The sequence below is a fragment of the Haliotis cracherodii genome, unplaced genomic scaffold, assembly GCF_022045235.1.
Source record: "Haliotis cracherodii isolate W230 unplaced genomic scaffold, xgHalCrac1.p SCAF_11, whole genome shotgun sequence".
NCBI lineage: Eukaryota > Metazoa > Mollusca > Gastropoda > Lepetellida > Haliotidae > Haliotis > Haliotis cracherodii.
In genome coordinates this window covers 4,186,101-4,209,371 of record NW_027266266.1, presented here as the reverse complement: position 1 = coordinate 4,209,371, position 23,271 = coordinate 4,186,101, and the positions used below count along the sequence as shown (strand labels likewise).

Sequence of the window (23,271 nt, the reverse complement as noted above, 5' to 3'; positions counted from 1 at the left end):
CAAATGTTGTTATTATATATAGGACCGCCTCTGTGGTCTAATAGCAGAGCGTCCCCCCGGAGAGCGGAAGGTCCGGGGTTCGATCCCCAGCCGCGTCATGCCAAAAGACGTTAAAAGATGGTACTTGTTGTTACCCTGTCTGGCGCTCGGCATTAAGGGCTAAAACAAGGACTGGTCGGCTCGGAGTCAGTATACTGTGTCTCAGTCAGTATACAGTATACGGTATTCATGTTAAACTGCGGTATGCATTATCTCTGTGTGCTAGCACTATAAATCGGCATCAGTCCGGACTAGTACAAGCAGCAAAACACACACATACACGTGCATGCACGTCGCTATATAAGTGCAATAATCTTGGTCGCGACGATAAACCCCATTTCCCATAAGGCATTGTCAACCATGAAAACCTATGTAAGCGCTTAATTGGGTGCACAAAACAACAGCAAATAGCATGAGCGTCAGTGACGTAACCAGTATACATTAAAACCTATCATGCTGATAACATAGAAACAAACATGTTTGAATTAAACCACAATTGTATTATTTCCTTTCAGCATCAAGTTATACAGTTTTTACATCTACCTGAACCATTGCTGATTTCATAACACAGAAAATGCTCTTATAAATAGGAGGAAATGTATGTCAAAATACAGGAAAATCTCCATCTCTGCTCTGAAGATAGATTGAAAGCAAAAGTTATGAATGTTCTTGGGGGAACTACACTAGAAGGTCTTCAAATGATCTGCCACACACTGGGCTGGAACTTCAAACACGGGTGAACTTCTGGAAAACAAGATAAAATTAATGTAAAATTCACAGGAAGGCCAACAGACTGTAACTATCAGATTTTGTGTGTTATAAACCTGATACATATATTAGAGTTCATTTATCCCAATGTGGGAGAAAGTTTTATGTTCAGTAAAACATGATATAAAACATGAAAATGAAACTACATACATGATTTGCTGATAAAATATGATTTGACAATTGTGCAGTAAACTGTCAGTAATTGAAGTGCTCATACAAACAAATATGGTACATGTTTTGAGTAATGCCATGTAAGTTGCACATGCAAAATACATGCTGACAAATTTCATGACAACAACATCAAACACAAACCAAACTCGAGACAAAGCACAATCATGAGAAGGGGCGGTCGGGTAGCCTAGTGGTGAAAGCGTCCGCTCGCCACGCCGAAGACCCGGGTTCGATTCCCGACATGGGTACAATGTGTGAAGCCCAATTCTGGTGTCCCCCGCCGTGATATTGCTGGAATATTGCTAAAAGCGGCGTAAAACCATCATGAGATTGTAAAATAAAATGTAACACAAGTAAAATGTGGCACACGTCTTCCCTACAACTCAACAATAATGCTTATAATAACAAAACAATACACATTCCATCCTTGACAAAGTGTGCAATCCTCTGTTAGTTGAATGTCAACTTCGACATGATTTCAGGCGGTGACAGTAAACAAATTACCAAATTTAAACTTGTCCTTCCCATTTCCCTTCCTTAAAGGTATGTTCAATTCGCTTTCCAACGAAGAGGGGCTTCTGGGGAAGTGCTCTCTCTGTCTGCCTTTTAGGGTCCACAACCGCTGCTGTAATTAGCTTCTTGAGATTGTCTGTGAGTGTCTGTATGCTGTGCTTTTGGCTTTTGATGAGAATGAGAACACTGGCGGATCAGGAGCAACTTGGTACAAGACTTTCTTTCTTAAATTTAGCTGAACTTGAAGAGCCTCTCTTTATCTAGGTTGCATTGGGTAATTCCTCAAGGTTCCGAGTAATATCTTCCAAAGGCCACAATAACTGTCTTAGTTGTCAGTTTCACTTTCCCTTCAAGTGCCATCCTCCGCTGGTTTTCAAGTTGTCTCTATTGCTCCCGAAGCATTGCTTTCCTCTTTTCTGCTATGATCTTGAGACGATTCTGGAATTTCTCTCAGTGTTAGTTTCCCTCATTCTTGGCCAGGTTCTTGTTTCTCTCATCTTCAGGCAAGGAGTTCAGCTCTGAGACTTGAAAATACCTTCACCTAGAAGTTGATCTGCACATTTTCTCTACAAGAGGGCATGCATAGCTTTCAAGAGGGTCTGTGTTATGATGACTGTTTCATCATCGAGGTCTGGTTACTTTATGAGGCTTTCATAAACTTCATCTTTTGATGGATCCATTTAGAAAGGCAATACGTTCTCAGGTATGGAATCTGTTACAATTTCTGCATCATCAGCTGATGTAAAGAAGGCGTCCAGACATCTGTCATGAGCATTCATAACCTTGCGGTGAATACCACTCTCCAGCAATTTACACAGTCTAGTACGATTCAGCTTTGATATATGCCCTAATGATCTACATCCAACACCATACATCCATCCTTAATCCACATCCATCCTTCATAATGGCTCTCATTAGGCCATGTGTTGTCCCATGTGTTGAATAGAAAATCCTTGATTCTGTCCACGTGTTCGTAGACATAGGATCCAAGCAGGAAGAAAATGTTAAATCTGTTGTCCCACGTACATTGAATAGAAAATCCTTGATTCTGTCCATGTGTTAGTAGACATAGGATCCAAGCAGGAAGAAAATGTTAAATCTTTTGTCCCACGTACATTGAATAGAAAAACTTTGATTCTGTTCATGTGTTAGTAGACATAGGATCCAAGCAGGAAGCAAATGTTAAATCTGTTGTCCCACGCAAATTGAATAGAAAATCCTTGATTATGTCCATGTGTTCGTAGACATAGGATCCAAGCAGGAAGAAAATGTTAAATCTGTTGTTCTTGTATCTAATAAACAAAACTTTTTCCTTCTTTTCTGCCAAGTAACTTTTTTCCGTTCACTGTACACCCCACTCCTTTATCGAGGCCCCTACCCGTATTCCGAGCCCTTGATCTCAAGAAGGAAAACGAACCAAAACCTGAACTGCTGATGCTAGTACTAGCACTAATAAATAAAGCGACATATTTCCATATTCAGTAGAAATCTACCATAAAACTTTTTGTAAGTTTTACTGATGCATTGACTTCTGAGCAAGAGTCGTATGGCGCTCTTTAAAATCGTGGTAGAAAGAGCATGCTCGATTGTATCCCAAAAGTTGTGAAAGGTAAAAAATAAAGGCTGGAGCTGATGGAATATTGCTCGACATTAATGAAAAGTTGACATTTGGAAAGTTGACGTCATCCCTCTTGCCATACAATCTTGGGGAGAGTGTTTTGTCACTCTGAATCTTTATGCATGCATCTAAATATGATGCAGATGAGGCGTTCTCACTAATCTCCGGGGTGGGGTGGGGGGGGTGGGGGGTGTATATCAGTAGAAAGAATTGGCTAATTGATTGCTTTTGAAATATATTAGATCATTGATATTCCTTAAGATTAAGATACACTTCCGGGCCATATTACCTTGCTTTGACTTTCCCAATCCGGACAGAAATTCCGATGCATTGGCATAAAGAAACAGATCCACGAGAAGGGGATGCCTACTTTTTGCCTAAATGTCTTACCCCCATGTTTTCACGCTAAGGACATTTACATTGAAAACCTTCACGTTGAGGACATTCACGCTGAAGGCATCCACACTGAAGACACCCACATTGAAGACATCCACAATGAAGACATTCACACTGAAGACATCCACACTGAAGACATCCACACTGAAGACATTCACACTGAAGACATCCGCACTGAAGACATTCACACTGAAGACATTCACTCTGAAGACATTCACACTGAATTTTGATGATATACTGTGAATCAAACTGTGACTTTTCTGATGTCGGAACATTTTTTTCGAGTGTTTTCTGATTGACTTTCAAATCCCCTCCTGGTTGACGGAGATGACAATGAACATCGATCACGGAAAGGTTTGTAAACAACATGTTGTCATGAAAAAAGTTTCTTCAAACACATTTTTATAAAGTTACATTTTACATTCATTGTCGGTTGTTGCAATGACGAAATTGCCTGTTCCGAGTCTGTTCGCCATGCAAAAGATATGCTTTCGTAAAGTTTTGTAATCTCATCATCGAAGCATCATGGTTTCGGCCTAGAACATCATATTAGCGGCGCTGAAAACACCCGATGTCAAACTAGCGCATTCCCCCTATTAGACGCTTTGCCGTCTATAAATTTCGCGAGAGCCGTTGCCCCGGCGTGTGTTAGAGAGCTGTGTCGTATTAGAGACCCAACGTATAATAGAGGAAATATCTATGCGTTTTACAGTTCCTATGGGTTATCGATCGGCAGCCATTTTTTTATGAATCAATATGTTGGCCATCGATGTATTCATGCGCACGTTGTTTGTGTGAAAAGGCTTAATATATTTAAATAGGGTCTCCATAGCAAAAAAGAAACCTCTTTTTAACCAATCAGAATCAAGCATTCTTCAATGCATGGTAGAATTCACAACATTTGAGGTTCAATCGACCATGCTCTTTCTACCAAGTTAACAAACAGCGTCACACGGCTCTTTTTAAGTTGTTTGATTAAGGTTGCAACCGTAAAGGCTTCAGCAAAGCTTTAAACACGTTTTATGATTGACATATAGAGGACATTTCCAAATTTGACGCATTGGTGACATAACTGATGTGCGAAGCATTTGCCTATTTTGACTTGTACCATGTTTTCCCGTTTTCATCAGGTGAACAAGTGAGTTGCCTTTGCATGCATTTGTGACCGGTGGGACTGGATACACTTACCTTTTCGCGAACACGAGGTTTTCATCAGTATTTGAGCGTGATTCATAAACACATGCTTGTCATACAGTTGGAATCGTACAGTTGACTGCTTTTGGTAGAAAATTCTTATGATTGTTGAAATGATTTCTGTTGTTGTTTATTTGCATCATATTGTTCTGAGTCTGATGGTTCGGGGAAAACACCGGTGTAGTGTTGACAATAACTCGGACCTATACGCCAAGCAAAACAAATGTTTTGGGCTTTAATTATAAGCCACAATCCTACAGACAGCCCGTACAGACTGATTGTACGGTCGCTTCCTACAGGACAATAGTCTTGTCGGCCCTTTCCCTTCATAGAAACATGCGAAATATATAAACAGGTTTATACCTATTCCATTAAGGGCATGCCTATTTCATATTCTGTGCAGAGTTGCATTTCTTAGTTCGACTCCTAGGTTGGCGCTGATTATGTTTCTAGGTTTGTCAGCACCATGCCCGTGCTCGTGGGTTTCAAGAAAGTTGTAAACGTCTGAGACCTGCATCACTTCGGGCTTTCCTCCCACATCCATCGGACACGCCGTGATATAGTGTTCGCTATTACTAGAAACTGGATGAAATATTATATGTCTGAATGCATGTCGCCGACTCACATAGTCAGATTGTTCATCGACATTGAACGCCATCTGTAATCGAGACAATCTTATGGTTGATATTGTGAGCAACGCCGTCCTGGGACGACGACGATCGAACAGTCAGCGATCAAGACCACAAGACCCACTTGGTCGCTTATCACGACCAGCACAGGTTTCTGGGGACCTATTCTAAACATGGATCCCCACGACCAGCACAGGTTTCTGGGGAGATATTCTAAACAGGGATCCCAACGACCAGCATAGGTTTCTGGGGAGACATTCTAAACAGGGATCCCAACGACCAGCATAGGTTTCTGGGGAGACATTCTAAACAGGGATCCCAACGACCAGCACAGGTTTCTGGGGAGACATTCTAAACAGGGATCCCAACGAGCAGCACAGGTTTTTGGGGAGACATTCTAAACAGGGATCCCCACGACCAGCACAGGTTTCTGGGGAGACATTCTAAACAGGGATCCCCACGACCAGCACAGGTTTCTGGGGAGACATTCTAAACAGGGATCCCCACGACCAGCACAGGTTTCTGGGGAGACATTCTAAACAGGGATCCCCACGACCAGCACAGGTTTCTGGGGACCTATTCTAAACAGGGATCCCCAGGACCAGCACAGGTTTCTGAGGAGACATTCTAAACCGGGATCCCCACGACCAGCACAGGTTTCTGGAGAGACAATCTAAACCGGGATCCTCATGACCAACACAGGTATCTAGGGAGACATTCTAAGCCCGGATCCTCATGACCAGCACAGGTTTCTGGGGAGATATTCTAAACCGAGATCCCCACGACCAGCACAGGTTTCTGGAGACCTATTCTAAACCGGGATCCCCACGACCAGCACAGGTTTCTGGGGAGACATTCTAAACAGGGATCCCCACGACCAGCACAGGTTTCTGGGGAGATATTCTTACCCGAGATCCCCACGACCAGCACAGGTTTCTGGGGAAGTATTCTGAACCAAGATCCCTATGACCAGCACAGGTTTCTGGGGAAGTATTCTGAACCAAGATCCCTATGACCAGCACAGGTTTCTGAGGAGACATTCTAAACAGGGATCCCCACGACCAGCACAGGTTTCTGGGGAGATATTCTTACCCGAGATCCCCACGACCAGCACAGGTTTCTGGGGAGATATTCTAAACCGAGATCCCTATGACCAGCACAGGTTTCTGGGGACCTATTCTAAACCGAGATCCCCACGACCAGCACAGGTTTCTGGGGACCTATTCTAAACCGAGATCCCCACGACCAGCACAGGTTTCTGGGGAGACATTCTAAACAGGGATCCCCACGACCAGCACAGGTTTCTGGGGAGATATTCTTACCCGAGATCCCCACGACCAGCACAGGTTTCTGGGGACATATTCTAAACAGGGATCCCCACGACCAGCACAGGTTTCTGGGGAAGTATTCTAAACCGAGATCCCCACGACCAGCACAGGTTTCTGGGGACCTATTCTAAACCGAGATCCCCACGACCAGCACAGATTTCTGGGGAAGTATTCTGAACCAAGATCCCTATGACCAGCACAGGTTTCTGGGGAAGTATTCTAAACCGAGATCCCCACGACCAGCACAGGTTTCTGGGGAAGTATTCTGAACCGAGATCCCCACGACCAGCACAGGTTTCTGGGGAAGTATTCTGAACCAAGATCCCTATGACCAGCACAGGTTTCTGGGGACCTATTCTAAACCGAGATCCCCACGACCAGCACAGGTTTCTGGGGACCTATTCTAAACCGAGATCCCCACGACCAGCACAGGTTTCTGGGGAAGTATTCTGAACCGAGATCCCCACGACCAGCACAGGTTTCTGGGGAAGTATTCTGAACCAAGATCCCTATGACCAGCACAGGTTTCTGGGGACCTATTCTAAACCGAGATCCCCACGACCAGCACATGTTTCTGGGGACCTATTCTAAACCGAGATCCCCACGACCAGCACAGGTTTCTGGGGAAGTATTCTGAACCAAGATCCCTATGACCAGCACAGGTTTCTGGGGAAGTATTCTAAACCGAGATCCCCACGACCAGCACAGGTTTCTGGGGAAGTATTCTGAACCAAGATCCCTATGACCAGCACAGGTTTCTGGGGACCTATTCTAAACCGAGATCCCCACGACCAGCACAGGTTTCTGGGGACCTATTCTAAACCGAGATCCCCACGACCAGCACAGGTTTCTGGGGAAGTATTCTGAACCAAGATCCCTATGACCAGCACAGGTTTCTGGGGAAGTATTCTAAACCGAGATCCCCACGACCAGCACAGGTTTCTGGGGAAGTATTCTAAACCGAGATCCCCACGACCAGCACAGGTTTCTGAGGAGATATTCTAAACAGGGATCCCCACGACCAGCACATGTTTCTGGGGAGATATTCTAAACAGGGATCCCCACGACCAGCATAGGTTGCTGCGGACCTATTTTAACCGACAATAAGTTTTTCGATAACAAAGCGTGCCAGCTGTGGAACCAATAAATGAAACAATCTTGTACGCGACTTTAAACCCCAATTTCATCTCACCTCACCTATTTATTTTTAGCATTTAATGACATTTCGTACATATTAATATTCACATTGGTACGTCTGTGGCGACATCATGGGGCGCCGTAATATAGATCGAATGTTTTTGAGAGCGACGACAGAAACCTTTAAAAGATCTGACATGTAAATAGGGGGTCAGTGATCACTAGCTTAGAGAAATATGTGAAATGGATTTACAGAGGTAAATATTATATAGCGACATATGGCCCGCGTTCAACGGTCTTTGTGTCGTGGTGCATTCCCTCATGTCTATGGATGTATCTTTACGTTTTTCAACTGAATTTAGTGAGTGAGTGAGTGAGTGACGCTGCTTTTAACAGTATTCCTGTTATATCATGGCGTGTCAGCTTAATGTGGGAGGAAAGCCCGAAGTGATGCAGGTCTCGGACGTTTACCACTTCGGTGAAACCCACGAGCACGGGTATGGTGCTGAAAAACCTAGAAACATAATCGGGGCGAACCGGGATTCGAACCCACAATCATAGGTTTCTGGCGTGCGCAAGGGACGCAACTCTGCACGGCGAATCGCGGCGCCTTAGACGACGGGACCACCCGTGCCCCCAACTGAATTTAGAATTGAGCGTTAAATGACAGTCGTGTAAAGAATACTGTGATGCTTGTGTTTCTGTTTCATCAGCCATCATGAATTACCTGGATGGGATCCACCGTAGTGGAGATGACATACAGTAAACTACGGTTATAACGAACTCGAGGGGACCACTAATTTTAGTTCGTAATAACCGTAGTTCGTTATAAGCATACATACAGCATATATACAACAAATGGTCTGGACTAAAAATATGTTCGATATATCGGTCAGTTCGTTATAAGCGTGTTCGTTATAAAAGTAGTTTAATTATCTCCCCTTATCGAGGCCTAGTCCCTACTTCCCTACTCGTCTCTGACGCCACACGTCTCTGTGCTTCTCTTTTCAACCCTCCCCAATCCCATCCTTTCGGCTGATTGCCGATGTGACGTTAAATATTAAATATTAACTCACCCATCCTTTCGGTCAGTAGTATAGTGGTCGCAACGTTCGCCTATAATGCCGCGACTGTGTGTTCGATTCCTAAATTACATACAACGATGTAACCCGTTCTTGAAACATTTTGACTTAAAGATATATCAAAATATGGTTACAGATTGTGAGGTGAAATGGTGTTAACGTCTCTTACATAGCGCATGCCTGCACGTGTGTGGCTGCTTGTACTACTCGGGACTGATGCCGATTTATAGTGCTAGCTCACTGAGATACCATGCCGCAGTTTAACATGAATACCCCACTCAAACACAGTATACTGACTCCGAGCCGACCAGTCATTGTTTTAGCCCCTTAATGACGAGCGTCAGGCAGAGTAACAACAAGTACCATTTTTTAACGTCTTTTGGTATGACGCAGCCGGGGATCGAGCCCCGGACCTTCCGCTCTCTAGTCAGACGCTGCATCCACTAGACCACGTGGACGAGGAACGTGACGACATCATACAAAATGTAACACAATCACACAAAAATAAGTTTTTTCTTTTATTGTGAAAGGTGTAAAGCGTCCATTCACTTGCACATACATAAATATATATATATATATATATATCAAAAAATATTTGTACAAAGATACATTTGAGCACTTGGTGATATTTACAATATTAACCTTCAATATAATACGTTTTCGTCATCTTTGAACCGCGTGTATTGTGATACTTTTGTTGTGATATACATTTGGTAAGTATATACGTTATATATGTATGTTAGTCTTCAGTCTGAATGTAAGAGTGTTCTTAAATGCACAGTTAATATCACAGCTTGTTGGTATCTATTTGCATGGAATGTTAATGTCATATTCTAAATAGCTTGGAGTGAGTGAGTTGGGTTTAACGCCGCTTTGAACAGTATTCCAGTTATATCGCGGCGTGTCAGCTTAATGTGGGAGGAAAGCCCGAAGTGATGCAGGTCACGTTCGTTTACCACATTGGTGAAACCCACGAGCGCGGGTATGGAACTGATAAACCTAGAAACATAATCGGGGCGAACCGGGATTCGAACCATCGATCATCGGTTCCTGGCTTGTCCAAGGGACGCAACTCTCGGAAATGGCCTCAGTTGTAATAACCAAGTTGAGCAAACGTTCAGACAAAAGGTTGTTCATACCACGTGGTGTTGTTTCGTATTCCGTTATGAAACTTAGATCAACCAAATTACGCACCAAAAGTAAATATTTACCATAGCGACACAGCAGACATGGGGAGATGTTTGTAGGGGTATCATCAACATATTCCCATCACAGAGAGAACAATAAATATACAACACACACACTCACACACTCCATACACACGCTACAACGACATACAACAGAGGTAACAATTGTTACTTCCAGGTTCATCCTAGAAAATGCTCTAAACATCTAAAAAGAATCTTTTCTTTGTGTCATTCTGAATATGGCAATAGGCCTGAAATAACCTAGAGTTGGCTATACCATTTCTACATAGAAGAGGTTGGTTTCTGTTTTCAATTACCATTGCCATTGACTGTTGATTTCGAAACTTAATGTTAGCCGAAGCAATGTAAAGACAGCCTGGGCCAATGATAATATGTTTATCGTGTTATGATTATCAACATACTCAGTTAACCAGTCATTAAACGAAAGAAAATCTCTCTGTTTTGGCTGGTATAAGTTGGAAGAACGAAACAATATCATCACATAATCTTTGTGCGACGTGAAAATAACTATTGACATCCTTCCAAATACATATAGGAAATCATATAATAAGTTATATCCCACCAGTTGGAATACCGGCATTTATACTCTAATCTTGGAAATATTCAAAGAGTATTCCATTATTTCCCGTTCCTGAGTTTTGTTTGGCGTTTGAAAGCACCATGAGAAATGTAGTTCGATAAGGCACAAAACGCTTGGTTATTTGCTTGCGTTGAGGTCCGCCTACTTTTGATCAGTCAGAGATGATACAAGATCTTGTGGTTCACTCGAGGATGTACACCAGTCTCGCGTCTAACCTCATCATCACATCAGAAGCCGACTGATCATCATGGTCACTATGGTGATGAGCGCCAATGGTTCCAAGTGTCCGCTGAAAAATGGCAAAATATATGTGAAACTTAATTTTTTGGTAGATCCAATGAGAAATGCCACAAAATATGTCAAAGTTTATGTTTCGGTACATCCACGTATACAGAATCACAAGTGTTGTATTACGAACAGTTAACCTCAAACATATGAAGATTAATATAATAAACTATGTTATACATAGACAGATATAAAGTCATATAAAGTGTATACTGTTATAAGTAACATAACATACAATGCATATGTGAGGTGTTACATCAAAATATATATCAGCTATAAGATCAAGTTCACATATATTCTTAAACTTCTATGATAATCATGCGATACGCGATAATTTACGAAAGTTCGCTATCATATAATTATCCTTAATATATTTTTAGACATTTTCTATTCTCTAGTTATGGGAATGAAATAAGACGAATTTTTTCTCGCTCGCTTTTGTCATCCTTTATAATCAATCAACCCTGCATTCCTCAATACCAGGGCGTGTTATTTTCCCAGAACATTGCAGACTATGGTTAACATACCTGGCACTAGGACTAGCCATGATAGCAACACAGGCTTTGTCCATCCATGGTGGAATCCCACTGACCAAACCATTCTGTGAGGCTACGCGTCTGTTGTGGTCAAATACCACGTGACTGAAACAGGAAATGAAGGACGTTATTAAAAATGACAGCAAAAATTAAATTTACATAATGTTTTTGTCACATCGACGCAAGCACGAACATAAGTACTTCACTATGGAAGTCAGGGGTACGTAAATATCAATTTGTTCTAACATCAGACATTCTAAAAATATCTTGTCCTAGAGTGAGTGATTGAGTGACTATGGTTTTACGCCGCTTTTAACAATAGTCCAACAATATCACGGCGGGGGACACCAGAAATGTGCTTCACACGTTGTACCTATGTGAGGAATCGAGCCCGGGTCTTCGGCGTGACGAGCGAACGCTAACACCTAGCCTAGAGTGGATTGCAGACATTTGACCATGGTCTGATATATTTGTGTTGAAATACATGTATGTCATTACAAACAATGCTTTATATTAACAAATAAGCTTTATATTGGCCAACAAAGCTTTACATTAACAGACAAACTTTATATTAGCAAACATCGCTCACCCATTGGACGTGATCAGGTAGTAGTTGTTGTCAGTCCACCTGACCGAGTACTGGACATTGCGAGGAACTCCGCGCCAGTTTTTCGAGATCTGGTAGGGAAATGGCCTCGAGTCCTGAACTTTGTCGAAATTGTAGAACCACCATTGTGTCGCCTGAAGGAATAAACAAGAACAACTGTTATCACCTAAAAGAGTGAGTTCAGTGAGTGAGTGAGTGAGTGAGTTGGGGAAAGGCTTTAAGAAGGAAAAGCCAAAATGAAGTAGGTGTTAGACATTTATGATCTCAGTGAACACCATGACTACGGATCATAATTAGGGCGTATCCTGGATTCGAAATCATTATCAGCGGATCGTGGTACGACTAAGGGACGCAACTCTGAAAGTTTAAACCTTAATCCATTAGTCCACGCGATTTATTAAAGGTCCAACAAGCAATCTGAGTGAAACAATACTAAGGTCTGTAGCTACTGCATTATCACCTACCATTTTACTTCCGTGTTGGGTCACGAAGACAAACCCCAATTCATGTATATCTCTACGTGTATTAGTTTCAATTCCCTTCTCTATAGATCATAACTCAGTTTAATTACACAGCTCAGGATTTTTTTTTAAAAGTAGGAAGTCAAAATCAAATTTAATTTTAAAACACACTCTTTCTTAATGACCTACTAAACTAGGATGAAATCAACATGCTGCTTTGAATGCAAACTTATACATATTGACATTACGTGTCTGACATACGACAACAGACAACATTTGTCAAAAACGGTTGGGTAGATATTTAAAACAAGTGATAGAGAACATACTCAAATCTGTTGGGAGACATTTGATGCATTTCGTAACTATGGTATTGGTCTCATGTCTTGAAAACGATATCAATATATAATTAATCGGATATGTTCGGGTCTTGAGGTGTGAACGTAGATTTGATTGTACCTACCCCAAACATGATGACCCTCGCCTTGCCTCTGTCATCAACAAGGGACATGGTGAAGCGGGGGCTTCGGGGAAATGTTCCCGTCGGAACTCAAATGGAAAGCCTTCGTCAAGGGTCAGGTCCGTGTACCGCCACACCTGCCTGTCTGAAACCAGAATATCTTGGGGTTAGTTCCAGTAGAATGAAACGTATGAGTTCACGCCGCTGTTAGCTATATTCTAGAAATTTGACGGCCCATTGTACTCAAGCCCACGCCCCTTGGTTGGAAGAGCAAACGCTTTATGTTGTTGTTGTTGTTTTTGTTGTTGTTTGTTTGTTGTTTAACGCCGCACTCAGCAATATTCCAGCTGTATGACGGCGGTCTGTAATAATCGTGTCTGAACCAGACAATCCAGTGATTGACATCATGAGCATCGTTCTACGCAGTTGGGATACGATGACATGCATCAACCAAGTCAGCGTAGCGTCGATCTTAGGCAATTGGGATACGATGACAAACCATCAACCAAGTCAACGTAGCATCGATCTAGGCAATTGGGATACGATGACATGTATCAACCAAGTCAGCGAGCCTGACCACCCGATCCCGTAAGTTGCCTCTTACGAGCAAACGCTTAACCATAACGCTACTCCATTGTTATGGTGGGTTGTCCTATACTCCATATTGCACGTGTCTGTCAGCTTCAGATTCAAACGTTAACGGTTTCGAACCAGTGTGGGAGATCGTCTTATTGACTGCTCGCTATGGACAGGCAACCAGGGAATATAAATTGTCAATGCAGGAGAATAACCAGCCTAGATATTCTGCCCAAACAGATTCCCTTGGCGTAAAGGGCAAATAGCTGTGGAAATAATATGAATGGATCACTGAAAATCAGTGATGACACCAGGTGTTCGCGAAACGGTAAGCATGTCCTGCCCTACCGGTATCACCGCCATTGATACATTTTGCATAAAAAGTATTTATTTCCGAACGCAGCACAGCAGTACTCCTGCCATGCGACGTCAGTCTGTAAACAAACCAGACAATCAATGATCGATGAACTAGAAGATCCAGTGACACGAGAGTACCAATACTGATTTTGTTGAAACTAATATACACGGTATGTTAATTTTGAATTACCGTCTGCCATGTACAACTCACCTTTAATGATGTAGATTTTTTCTGTTCTGTCACTGAGAAAGCAAGGTCAATCTGTTCTGGAGCACCCTTGAACACCTCATGCACGCGCTTGGGGTAGCCCTCCTCCATGCCGTCGTCATTGAACTTGAACACGGACCCCTCCTTGAATGCGTAGTAGAACCGCTCTGGACCTGGAACACGACGGAGCAGAACCTTGACAAGCGGGTCGTCATCCCGGGAGTGAGTGAGTTGAGTTTAACGCCGTTTTGAACAGCGTTTCAGCTATATCACGGTGTGTCAGCTTGATGTGGGGGATCAGTGAGTAAACATGTCGTAGACATTAAACAGAATTGTTAAACCAGACGCACACGAATAGATTTTGACAAACATGGGCTAATAACGGTGAATCTTGGAACTTTAAACCACGGGACTAATACAAAAACAGAAAACATGGTCTCGTAATTTATGATTTACAGTGCATGTTTTCCTTAACATTATCGTGAGGGTTTGGATTTTCATATCAAGTTTCTTATTTTGGTAAAATATATGCTATTTTTTCAGTTACAATATAGCGGCGTCTTCTGTGTGTACTCACCGGCTACGATGAAGTCGAAGTCTACGGTGCAGGGCTGTGACGGTGTAGTCGTGGTGGGGGCGGGAGTGGTTGGTGGGCGGTATGGGGAACGGGTTCGGGGTGGGGAGCGGGTACGGGGTGGAGGACGGGTGGCTGGCGGCGGGCGGGTCCGTCGAGGATTCACTGTATATCCGGGACGGGAACCTGGAAAATGACATAAGTTTACATACCGTTCGACAAATGTGAAACAGTGTACCCTCCTTATTAAACTGTTAGAAATATATGTACACACGAAAGAACAATTGTAACCAGATGCGAGTTTGTTTATATCGACGAAAATTCAGCAACCTAAAGAATACATTTCAGCACGCACAAAATCAGTTATAACCCTGCCCCCCCCCCCCCCCCCCCCCTTCCCCCGTCTCTCCACCCAATGCCCCTTTCAAAATAACGCCCATTATTCCCCAGCCCTCGACTCCCTGCCCTAACCCACGCTCCTGCACCCACCCACCCAGACCCTTGTACCCCTCAACCGCGTCCCTGTCCGAAAAGGCCCTTGCCCCCGAAACCACGTCCCTGACTCCCAAACAAAGCTCCTTCTTCCCCCCGTCGCCCCTTCAACCCGCCCCCCCCCCCCCCCCCCCCTAAAAAAAAAAACCAAAAAAAAACAAATAATAATAAAATAAGACAAAAACAAACAAAACCGTACCCCTTCACCTCCAACTTACCGTAAAGAATCTGTATTGCTCTGATGTCATCTTGTCCGAGAGTCAGTGCGTCCTGACCCCTGTACGCAGGGAACATAAGCGCCCCCTGGTCTCGTGAGTGTCCGAGACCGAGGGAATGGCCGAACTCGTGCGCAGCTACGACCAACATGTCCGACCCATGGTCTGATTTCAATGTCCAGTCCTCGTCGTTGTCAAAGTGTGCATCCCCTGAGATCTGCGCTTTGCCCGGACCAAACGCATGTGCGAGGACTCGACCTGAGGACATCATAATTTTCTTTAATGCTTTCATAAAATACAATTAAATAAGCAGAATAGGGTTTCAATTGTTTGAATGAATTTAACTTTAATCATAACAAATATTCAGTAAAAATATATAATACATTTATTTTACTGCCACTTAACTGACTTACACCATGAGGAGTATCATGTTCACATTATCAATCATTGGTTTGTGTAGAATAGATTTGCTCAGTTACAGACCGCGGTCATATTGCTGGAATATTGCCGACTACAGCCATAAACAACAGACACAACTTACAGCCTGTCCTGGTACATGTTACCACATTGTGAATTTCACATTATATCTCAAAATACAAACAGTAGATTCAAATCTGCCTTGTTGTCATTTCACAAATCAATAAATCAGGATATGCCTTACTTCTTCCATCGAACGAGTTGGCCTTGCCGTCTCCGTGCTCACCACGAGCAAAGAATATCTCCATGTCAGGGTTACCGGCTGTTTCCGTGATTCTCAGAGGTGCCACATTTTCCCATATCTGAAACGCTTCTCGTATCGTCCTTCTGAAAAACGAATCGGAAATGTTTCGTCAGATACATCGTCCTTACAGAAAAGTCTACACGTATGTGAGAGGTGCTATATCTTGGTACGTCATTTTTCCAAGATTATACACATATGTGAGAAGTGCTATATCTTGGTACACAATTTTTCCAAGATTATACACGTATGTGAGAAGTGCTATATCTTGGTACACAAGTTTTCCAAGATTATACACGTATGTGAGAAGTGCTATATCTTGGTACACAAGTTTTCCAAGATTATACACGTATGTGAGAAGTGCTAGTTCTTGGTACACAAGTTTTCCAAGATTATACAGTATGTGGGAAGTGCTATATCTTGGTACACAAGTTTTCCAAGATTATACACGTATGTGAGAAGTGCTATATCTTGGTACGTCATTTTTCCAAGATTATACACGTATGTGAGAAGTGCTATATCTTGGTACACAAGTTTTCCAAGATTATACACGTATGTGAGATGTGCTATAACTTGGTACGTCATTTTTCCAAGATTATAACACCCGGTATCGACGTTACATTTTGAGCCGAATTTGGTATCCGCTCCGGGTTCTGTACCACAAGAGAACAGTTGCTGAGCTGAGCCACTGTCAATAGTTCAATGGCAATTATTCGCTATTCAAGAATTCCGCTGTAGCAGTCAATTAAAATTGGGTAGTAACAATAAATGGATGACTGTTTTTTATAAAAAATTGCCGCTTTAGAATTACTGGTTGAAGTAATTATGACTGCATGACTGTAGGATCATAGTAACACTGAAATACACATTGTCAACGAAAAGAGACGTTGTGGTGTTGCGGTAGAATGTCCGCTCGGGTTTCGATCCCTGGCCGCGTCATACTAAAATACGTTAAAAAATAGTACTTGTTGTTAGCCTGTCTGGCGCTCAGCATCAAGGGGCTAAAATAAGGACTGGTCGGCTCGGAGTCAGTATACTGTGTCTGAGTGGGATATTCATGTTAAACTGCGGTATGGTATCTCAGTGGGCTAGCACTATAAAACAGGCATCAGTCATCACTAGTGCACACACACACACACACACACGCACGCGCGCGCGCGCGCATGCCCGTCGCTATATATGTGCATTAATATTGGACGCGACGTTAAACTCTATTTCACCTCCTCTCACCTCACAACGTACAGACATTTGGTAACAGTTGACTTAACCACGAGCAATGTCTCCACTTACTTCTGATCATCTGTTCTCAGCTTGTGGGTGGGCCTCGTCAGCTTCCAAGTGAGGAAAGTTTTCTCCCATTTCGATCCTGAAGAAAACCATCAACACTACTTAATAATTCATTTACAGTATAAACGGTGTATTTTTTGGTTTATTTGTTGTTTTACGCCGCACTCAACAACATTCAAGCTATATGACGGCGGTCTGTAAATAATCGAGTCTGGACCAGACAAGCCAGTGATTGATATCATGATGATTCCACGCAATCGGGATACGATGCCATGCATCAACCAAGTCAGCGAGGCTGACTACCCCATCCCGTTAGTCGCCTTTTACGACAGGCACAGTCACCTTTTACGGCAAGCATGGGTTGCTGAAGACCTATTCTACACCTGATCGTCACGGGGCAGTATATAGAGTGAAACTACTTCAGTCGAAATCCGTTTGAACAGCGAACACAACCGGTGTCCAGTCTTAGACACCGCGTTTATCTGGCGGATGAAGTAAGTTGCCATCTTTCAAGGACAAGCTGTGGCATTGTGGCATTAACATTTAACATTAAAAAAAACCTGAAAACCCGGGGTAGAACAGATCTTCATCAATGCTCATTGAGTCAATCACAGGATTGTCTGGTTCAGACTGGATTATTTACAAACCGCCGCCATAAAGCTGGACTATTGCTGAGCGCGGCGTTACACAACAAACACAATGTAAATAACAGTAATAACATTATCGATAGATGTGAGTGAGTGAGTGAGTTGGGTTTAACGCCGCTTTTAACAGTATTCCAGTTATATCGCGGCGTGTCAGCTTAATGTGGAAGGAAAGCCCGAACTGATGCAGGTCTCAGACGTTTACCACTTTGATGAAACCCACAAGCACAGGTGTGGTACTGTCAAACCTAGAAACATAATCGAGGCGAACCGGGATTCGAACCCACAATCATAGGTTTCTGGCGTGCCCAAGGGACGCAATTCTGCATACAGAACCTCGGCGCCTTACACGATTGGGCCACCCCTGACCCCCGAGAGATGCAGTAAATGTTAAAACATGGTATGATCCATACCGAGGTGCGTGTATCGGTAGGCAGTCGATCTTTTCCTGCGCATGTCAACATTTCTTTCCTTGTCAGGTACTCCGCATCTCGGTAACTTCATCATCCGCATCGTCTTATGGTCAACTTCACCGGTTTGTTTCAAACCATAGTAATACTGGAAGTCTCTGAAATCACACAACATACAATGAGTGACTTGTACATCAACGGGCTCCACCCCGCCATGGTAAAAAAAGTACACATACATAACGGCGTGTGGATATTTGACAAAACTTTTGTAATAATTCACGTGCGCGCAGGGGCGGTCGGGTAGCCCAGTGGTTAAAGCGTTCGCTCGTCACACTGAAGACCCGAGTTCGATTTCCGACATGAGTACATTGTGTGAAGCCCATATCTGGTGTCCCCCGCCGTGATATTGCTGGAATATTGCTAAAAGCGGCGTAAAACCATATTCACCCACTCACGTGCGCGCACAAACACCTACACCTATATATATTTACTATTGGTGTCATATTTCGTACATTTCTGTGGTTAAACTAGAAAGTCATCATCAGAGAATAACAAGATTCGATTATCCGCCCAAACCGACGCAAATGGCAGTAAAAGACAAAACTGAAAATTGTTTGTATGGATCAGTGAAGATCGGTAATGACACCAGGTGTTCGCGCAAAGTGTGAGAATGGCCTGTCCTACAAAAGAACATGGAACGAATCGTATTCTTCTAGAACTTCTATGAGGGCTGGACTATTGTTTCTGAAGGATAATATGACAGATTCCCTATTGCCACACCATAAGGGGCTTATTCAATACTTATAAATCAGATAACTGCATGAATAAAAACTATTTGGTAGTTTCACTATTTATAAACGTGCGCACGTGTTTTTGCAAATACTATAAGTCCTGAGAATTGCTTAAAAGAAACTACCATACCGTTTATGCTACAAATATTTAGTAGATTTCAAGAGACTGCTATTAATATTATTAAACTAAACCACATGTAAATTTCCGAGAAATATTTTCAGACTATAAGGTATTTAGATCTTAAATATAGTTTCAAAACTGATTATGCTAATATATGTTTTGTTTAAATTTCGAGGAAGCACACTGATATAATTCCAACATATTAAATCATCTTGCAACCGATAACATGGTTATAGTTGCCTGATATGTTAGGCTCATATTTTTGTGATATAGCTACTGCATTTATCACAAATATTATAGATCTTAGAAATATGTTTTTTTGTGAAATAGAAAAGCAGTTTGACTTGTACGTCGGCCATAGTGTCCTCAAACATCCACTTGATTTAAATAGGTTGTGCACACACGCTTTAATATAAAAACGTGTAGACGTGAAGGCGCTCCTTGCCGTATGCCGAGTTTAACTGCGCAGTGTTATGCATGTCTTGAATACTGCGGTTTTGATAGGAGTGACTGTGTGTTATATTCACAAAGGGATTTAAGGACCTAGGGGTAGTTGTTTTGTGCGAATTGGAATGCTGTCGGCTCGTGGGGTCGTTAAAGATACATTCTGATAGAGGCATAGCGTGACAAGGTTATAACACGCAAAAAGGGAGATAGTTCTATGGATATACAACTTCCTTAATGCTTTGGGTGCGACGAATATCTCACCGTAACGTCGCATTCATTGCAACAAAGACGTTGTATATCCATATAACTTTTTTCCTTGCTCATCATACCGCTTAAATGCCACGTAAAGAGAAAACAACTAAAAATATCATTTTGACAATATATTTGTTCGATCACATATGTGTGTATGTGCGTCCGTCTTAGTCTCTGCGTTCGTATCATTACGAATGACACAAAGGTACAGTACTTTCATCCATCCCGAATCATTTCCTTTACCCCTCGAGTTCAATACAGTAAACTACGGTTATAACGCACTCAAAGGGACTACTAATTTTAGTTCGTTATAACCGTTATTCGTTATAAGCATATATACAGCATAACTACAGCAAATAGTCGGGACTAAAAAGTTAGTTCGTTATATCCGTCAGTTATAAGCGTGTTCGTTATAACCGCAGTTTACTGTATTTCATTCAGAACGTGATTAAATATTGTTATCCAAATTATGAACCCATCTTGTAAGCCTACATCTGATACACGATAAAGATAATGAATTATTCAGCATGGTATTAGTGTGTTAAAGTGCTTCTGTTACAACACACAAGCCGACAGCTGACTCTAGTTGAAGTGTGAATCTAGGCCACATTCCGCCACCGCCGTCACAATGAACCACAGCACCAGTCATGCGAGAAGAGGGTTTATGTTCACAATCCCTGCTTATTATTTCATACAAGTGTATTCAAGCAAAGGTACAACGCTCGACCTTCACATTGATGTACTAGACAAACAGTGTCCTCGACCCACCTGCGCACGTCACTAAACATTACAGAATACTAGAAGAAGACCAGAGGCTGAGAAGTTAGACATTTAGACACTGATGGTGACGTTAGACATTTAGACGCTGATGGTGACGTTAGACATTTAGACACTGATGGTGACGTTGGACATTTAGACACTGATGGTGACGTTAGTAAAGCCCTGTTCAAACATACCAATTCATATAATATAAATAAGCATTATAACAACTCTACTGCACATGGTTGTAAAGTTATGACGATATTCACTATTATGTAAACGATTGAACACATCCACTTACTTGATCGCATCTTTAACCTGCAAATCTCTGTCAAATACTGAACGCAGCTCATCGCCCATGATTCCTGCTGGGATATTATCCATGTAACCGAAATCTTTGAGAAATCCCTGAAAATATCAGAAAATGCTCTTATGATTCATCCAGGCGAAGCAATATTGCTTCCAGAACATGGGTAAAATCGATAACCCTCCAAATGATGTGCCTCCCTATGTGACTGGGATGGTGCTGTTAATATATAAGCTAAATCACTGCGAACTCGCTTATGATTCATTGAGTCAATACGATTCATAGCTATATCAATTACCATGAATCATTGATAACGTAATATGCCTTTGTCAGGAGGATGTAGATGGGTTGGTTTAACCTTCCCTTATTACATATCTGTTTCTAACTCACTTATATTAATTACATCGAATAAAATTGATAGGTAAACATGAATACATTTAATAGTAAATCAGTAACAAATCGTTTAAGAGTCTTACCTCCACGTCGAAATCATGAACAAGGTTGATAGGTCTTCTCCTGGATCGTTTGTCTCTGTCGACAGAAAGTCCTTGCACAGTAACAACAACACATGTTACAAAGAGGCACGCACACTTAATGTATCCTTTCATATTGCCCCAGTGACACACATACGAATAAATAACGCGTTTTGTACAGCAGAATAGTGCCTGTGTGATACTGGTCGTCTTGTTTCTTCTGAGTCGGCGTGCGGTCGTCACTCTCTTAAGAAGGGTATCCCGTTGATGACTCACGGCTAACACGTACAGCCAATCAGAGCGTTGTTCAAGGAAGGGATATCCTTTCGTCATTCGTGTTGCGCAGGGACATACGAAATACGACATTAGTTAGCTAAGGAGTGTGGTGTGGAGGAAAAAACAGAAAAACGATTTAAATTTAAAGAAACAATGTTAAACTGAACTATCCTTTCGTTTAAACTCAACGATCCCATTGGGTTTTTTATTAACTGAAACTGGTGAACTCAGTGGCATTTTTTTTTTGCGTTGAATTTGTGTTTGTGTACTTGTACAAGTTTTTAAAAAGTCAGTTCTCATTCTAGGAACGAGAAATATTCAGGTTGATGGGGATACAGCATGTAATATACTTTAGTATCGATGTTAATGTAACATGTAATTATTTCTATGATTTCAATATCTTATGAACTATGACTAATATAGAGTCAAGCGGGATAATGACTAAGCAGGTTAGCAAGTGTTCATGTAATGATTACATGAGATAAACGTAAAAATAAATGCTTTTAAATGAGAAGTAATAATATATAGTTATTTAGAGAAATCTCCTTATCATCAGACAAGGAACTGTTATCATATTTTATATGGAGTTTAAATCTCTCTCTATATATATATGTTTAAAATAAATGCTTTTAAATGAGAAGTAATATATATACATATATATATAGACAGATAGATATATGTGTGTATATAAATACATATACAATATGATAACAGTTCCTTGTCTGATGATAATGAGGTTTCTCTAAATAACTTTTGATGTATTTTACAGACACTATCGACCTCTAGTCCAAGCAGCCTGTTTGACACTGCTGAAGAGTAGACATACTGGTTTGTGTACATATCTGGCATTAAATGTCTCTCACAAAACTGGAAGACACACATTCACCCAGATATAGGTGACCCTACGTTCCTGACCCTGAAACCTGAGAAATAAGTCATAATGCAATTAAACTTTATTGGATGTGGGTGTCAGTGACTGTATATCCAGGATGGGTAGTTACATGATCTACCCCCTACACTCGTTCTCAATCTCCACTCAACCATGACATTTCTATTTATGGAAGTATGTCCACGCTTGAGTACGTCTGAGACAGGCCCTGGACCACAATGTACGACAAATACCGTTCTGTTTTGTCGAAGCTTTGGAATATGAAACGTCAAAGGACGAGAATGATCAGTCTCGATATCTGCCAAAACAGATTCCATTGGGAGTAAAAGGAAAAATAGTGGTGAAAATTACACCACTGAATCCACTATGACACCAAGGTTCGTGAAAGGGGTACGCCTGTTCTTCTACACAATGTCCATAAAAATGTAAGTCGTTTGTCTGACGCCCTTCATCACCACTCTGTGAT

The 23,271-nt window shown here is 42.0% G+C and overlaps 1 pseudogene; it reads right to left on the bottom strand.

Annotated features, from left to right (window-relative positions):
- Positions 1-10,827: 10,827 nt before the first annotated feature.
- LOC139456122 (macrophage metalloelastase-like) lies at positions 10,828-21,879 on the bottom strand (annotated as a pseudogene).
- Positions 21,880-23,271: the final 1,392 nt, after the last annotated feature.